Below are 6,000 nucleotides of genomic sequence, written 5' to 3'. Positions count from 1 at the left end.
GAACTACATGCATTTACGCCTGAGGCAGGCACCTGCCACAGGAAACTTCAACTTGAGTATTTAAAATTTTGCAAAACTGTATTATATCTTAAGACACTTAATAATGGTGAAAAAAACAATGTCTTAAATATACGGTTTTCTTTTTCTGCCAATTACATATGTGCATTTTAGATTTTTGACTGTACCAGTATTTCTTCTGAAACCCAGCATTGTGGGGACCAAGCTAATTCCTCTCAAGAGGATGAGAGTCATTTTGCAGACAATCTTAAAAACAGAATTTAACTAGAGTTGGCTTCTTTGTTCTTAAAGGGCATGGGAAATGCTTCAAAAAGGCTAAACAGTGAACAAAGCTTGTTTTAATATTTTTTTGTGTACGCATTTGCAAGGCATCTGAAAAAATACCCACGCGATTTCTCCAGTCGCAGTTGATAGTGGATGTGTTCCCCAGCATGAGATTAGGCAGATTACCTTGGGTTTGCTCCACAGGGGACAGGCCAACTACCTTTATTGCATGTTGTCAGCACTGGGCCACTGAGGCCCTTCCAAAAGAGTGAATATTTCTCAAGATTAAGAGGCCTGGTTAAAATGGAAAATTTCCTCTTTTGTTTTTGCTGCATGTAATACCTATTAGGGGGCTATAAAGGGGATTACGGAATCTTAAATCACCAACAGTATCATTTGCTGTGGTCTTTTTGTTCTTTTTGCTTGTATGTATGAAAGTACATACATTTACAAATTGTACATGCATGTCAATATCTATTAAAATAAATGCAGAATAATGTGTTGTTTAACCTGCCTAAACAACTGCTGCATTTCTCCAGTCACTGGGCCAGTTAAGCTTTGCTTTCTGTTTGGGGGTGGCAGTTGGTATAATTACTGAAGAAAAAAGATTGTCAAAGATTCAAAGGATTGCTTATCAGCAAGTACTTTATGCGGCTCCATAATACTTCCCTGTTCTTTAATAAATGAGGTTCCTTAAAAATTCCTTTTACAATCAAGAAAAATGAAATGTAAAAAGTATGTTAATAATGATAAACTACTTCTTGTTAATAATTTCTCAGTCTCGCATGGTCACTCAATTTATATTATCTGACTGAATGATACAAGATGCACATAGTTTGGAATTCACACTTTTTGACTGAAATGTTGTTGACTGCATGATACGGTGTCTCAGTCAATCAAATAATTATTTAAATGATTATCAAAGCTTCACATGACACTTCCATATTTTTATTATTAAACAGTTTTGGTGGCAACAGTTGTAACATTCTGTCCCTGTGTTTTCTCATCACACAAATGAAGGCTGGCACCAGAGGTACACGATTACACAACACCACAGGTCAGTCTCAGAGACAGCAGGACTATAGATGGAGGATCTTATTTTTGGCAGAAATCTCACAGAGCCCCCCTCTTTATCTTTCCAACTATTTAACTCCTCAATCTGACCCTGTCTTTAAAATGGGAGTCATGCAGTGAAGCACAGAAGCTCAGATGGTAGAGATCTATTTTGAAACTTTTACTCTCAATACATCTCCTCTAGAACTTTTTTACTTAAGAAAATCAGTATCAGAGCAGGGCCCCATTGTGCTAGGAGCTCTACCAAAAACGAGAACGAAGATGACTCCTACTCCAAAGAACAAATACAAAAGAGAAGACTGGAGGGGGGAGAGGATGTAATAATGCCAGCAGATCCTAATAGGCAGTTGGGCATTAGTATAAGCATTAGTAGGCATTAATGCCTTGTAGGAAGAGAAATTGTGGCATTAGAGACCATGCTGAATAAATTAACGCTTTTAATCTAGGTAGGACAAAAAGAAATTTCTAAGGAAGAGCCAATGGAAAAAGTCAGAGACCAGTAGCACTGTACTTTCCACTTCTGCCAGAGTTAATCTCAGAGTAACAGAATTAGTCTAAGGTCTGACTTAGTCTAGCTGGAGAAAGGCTGACAAAAATAGGTACATCCACTTGCCACATTTGTACTAACACTGCTTCAGGTTAGTGCTTAGACGATAAAATGGGGCCCTGCCCTGTAAGAACATTCCACTGGCACTGATTTCATGTTCACGCTCAGCATCCCAGCTGCAGATACATAAGATCCTTGCATCTTTACAGCTTAGTGTTTAGGACTTGGATAAGGTTTTTTCCTAACAGCTGGCCAACCGTTAACACTTTTTTACTCCTTTAGAACTCTTTTTTTTTGTGTGTGTGATAGGGTTGCTGACTGTCTGCCAAGCTTATCAATAGTGCTCTGCATATGTATCTCTTTTACAAAATATTTATATTGCACTGTTTTTAAATTATTTGTTCTGTCTCATGTCTCCTGATTTCAAATTTTTTTTTAAAACTCAGTCCTTCGCAATACTTTCTTTCTTTGGGGCAAGAACATTGAACTCTTCCTGATGCCCAGCTCAAATGCAGAAATCAACATGACATAACACTTACACTAAGTTTTGGATATTGAAATGTCAAGTGCAATTCTGAGGAAGGTATGAAGGACACACAGTGCCTAAGGAGACAGACTGAACCACTGTTTCCTAAGATACCTGCAGCCAGAAAGGATGAATGCAATCCTGGCATAAAATAAAGCTGTTCAAACCTGGAAGCGCCCTTGGAAGATGATAGCTGTGCAAACTCTGGATGTTTGGGTCTACATGCACAACAAAATGACATGCAACTGTAGAATATTCTAGCGACAATAGCAATGGAGATTTCCAGTACATTCAGCATGCTCTGGCATGCAGGGTACATAATCCAAGGTCTCTTAAGAGTTAGCACATACTAACATCCTAACATTGTCTTCTCATTTACTGTTACTCATGTTAAACTGTATAGGTACTCTTTCATATGCCAATTTCCCTTTTATTGCACAGTATATATATTGTTAGAGGATGCTTATTAAGTTCTCTTCAGTTATCTATTAGACATGTTATATAGGCTTCATCTCTGGTTTTGTGGAGTGTATGCTTAAAGGCCATTTTTTAAGGCCCATAGTTGTCTCAGCCCACACTGTTTGGATATGAATGACATGTTTATTGTGAACTTTAAGTGAGGTAGACTTAGGGCATGCTGCAGACTGAAAACTTAGATCAAGTCCTAGCAAGTTTGAGTATGCTTCTGTCTGTATTATACATTGATCAAGCATCAGCTGCCTTGCAGTGACATAACATGGCCCATGACAAGTCAGCTATGTGAATTTTCCTAGGAGCATCCCAATGTTGTGAAATAGAAAAGCAGATGGATCTGTAGGCTGGTTGGGCTCCAGAAGCCTTTCTAAGCCTGCAGGGTGTGCTACATGTGTCCTACATTTGACCCTGCAAAGCAAAGAGACACATCAAGGGACACAGCAGCTTTAGTGAGCTCCATGGTCCAGCCCCTAAGGTGCAATGTAGACGTAATCATATTCATGAACGTGTGTCTAGTTCTTTTACTCTCTTCCACAAGCTGACCCTTCTAGTGTCAAAAAGTTTTTCATTTCAGCTCTTCCTTGCATAGAAAAGGAAGCTCTGAGATGCTCGTAGCTAGTAATGATATGAAGTACTGGCAGTATTACTATTACAGTATTTCACCTTCTCTCTTATTCACACCACTGCACCAGCAACTCACTTGTTCAGTCATAACTTCAGTGGAGCACTGCAGTTTGCTTCTAGCTCCTCCAGTGCCAGAGAGGAACTGCAGTGCTGTGCAGCACCTGAAAATACGAGTGCAAAAAATGTGCTTTGCAGCTCTTAGGTTGGCAGCATGCCCCACCATATGACCCAGTCTGCAGGGAATGACCTGAATCAACAAAAATGGGATGCAGCGTCCCCCTTCTGCCATTAACAGCTGTACGGCATCTACCTCTGGCCTCAAAGACACAGGGAGGGATTATAATTTCTCTGCTTATAGCAATGTAGCTCACATCACGCATTAACTTTGCACACGATGAAAATGCTGCATTGTGGTGATACATTCTCTTTTGCAACCAGCTCACAGAACTGGCGAGGTAAACTTGAGAGAACAAGATGCACTATCCTGAAAGATGATACAGTTTATTTATGTGCTCTGCAGATCAGAGAGCTGAAAAAAGGAGTTTGCCTCCCAAATCAAATTGCTTGTTTCTTCCATGTTTCAGTTCACATTCCTATAAAATTTGCAGTTCAATTATTGTCCCTGTAGCTTCTTTAGTGTTACTACTTTCCATATTTCTAATACAGCACTTTTTCTCATATTATTTTTCTCTATATAATTAGCTTTGAACTTTCTAAGAAAAACTTTCCTTGTTTTATTTATTTTCTTTCTGTATTTGTAACGTCCTTTTGCTCTTCTGTGTTATCTCTTTTTTCACTAATATTTGCAATGCCTCTTCAAACCTGTGAAACTTGCTGTTTTCTTTTTAACACCCCTCCTCGTTCCGATTATTAATAATAATAATGTTAAATAAGACATGTTTAAGAGATTACGCAGCTTCCTTCCTTGCATTCTCAATTACTATTTGCAACATGCAGCTTGAAGAAATCTGTTTCCCTAAAGATCAATCTGAATAAATGGTGGCACAAATTGCCTGGGGAGAGTGCAGTGTTCTGAGGAGCTGGCACCTCTCTGATCTTCCATCAACAAAACCCACTCCCACCTCATTCTCAAAAAAGTTCACAAACTCAGGTTTTACTGAATTTAAGTAGAACATTCACAGATTGTAGATGTAGCTAGAGACTTCATAAATCCGCTGTGCTGAAGAAACTGTGCCCTTCCCAGCCACAATCAATTAATTCTAACGTAGACCACTTCCATGCATGCTAAAACACTGCTATGTATGCTGCTTTTGTCCAACTCTGAGGGCCAGCTGAAACAAGATGATGTGCTGCATAACTTCTTGCAAGGTAGCCAGGAAGGGTTCTACACCCACGCAGCTCATCAGGCTTTGCCTGTCAGCCGCCTACTGCTAGTACCTGAATAGTGAAAAGCTCAGAGGTGACTTCTCCCCAATATCCATTACTAACTACCTTTGGTTAAAATGTTCAGCTGCAATCAAGACACCAAAAAAACAGGGAATTTTCTCTTACATCTTTCTCACCTCTGCATTTCTTTTGGCAAAAGTTTAAATTAGTTAAGCTATTTATTAACTTAGTTATTTGTGTGGTCAAAATTTACTGCTTTGTTGAGGCCTCTGTGTGACAAATAACTCTCAGGCCAGCATTTAACCTAACTAATCAGTTTTTTCTGTCTTGATTACTACTAACCAGTTGAAAAAAGGCTGAAGATTGATTTTTTTAATACGTGTGAAATATTATATTAATATGCATGTTTAATAAAGTACATCACGCAGGCTTATATTTTATTTTATAAACTTTCAAGGATTCTATAAAGTTTGGTTACATTTTTCAGTGTTTCTAATCATAATGCAGACGAAACTCTGCTAGCCCAAATAATTTTTAATGTGTTTTTTAATGATCACCAATATGCCTGTTTATTAAGCTTGGGTAAAGTGAAATGGATCCCAGTATAACTGCCTGAGTTATACATTAATTTTCACCAAAGGCACATCATACTTTATTACAGCACTTTTAGAATATCCCTCATCATTGCATTTAGCCCAAATCTCTCACCATTCGTATTTACATCTGTGCTAGAAATTACTAGAGTTCGAGTTTGAACTGGATATAATTGATTTCACTGCCTGCTCTATTCAGAGGTATCCACGTCTTCAAAAATCACGTGAAGCAAGCAAAAACAGGGACTGTCATCAAAAGAAGGAATCCCTTGCAGCCGTTATCCCTGCCCTTGCTCTGTTCCCTCTCTTATGTCATCAGATGTATTAATATTTATGTGGCTACTCTGTGAACTGGCTCAGCGAAGTAACCTGGCAAAATGCTAACTTTCTGCTGGAGGCGATATGGAATTAATTTTCACCCAGATTGGTTTTCTGATTTAATTTATAATACTAAACACCCACACAAATACTTAAGCTGCAGCAAGAGACACTGACAAAAACAAAGCACCAAAGTCAGAAGGACTGGACTGCAG

Source organism: Columba livia, chromosome 2, assembly GCF_036013475.1.
Source record: "Columba livia isolate bColLiv1 breed racing homer chromosome 2, bColLiv1.pat.W.v2, whole genome shotgun sequence".
In the NCBI taxonomy this organism is placed as follows: Eukaryota; Metazoa; Chordata; class Aves; order Columbiformes; family Columbidae; genus Columba; species Columba livia.
This window is presented reverse-complemented; position numbering follows the sequence as displayed.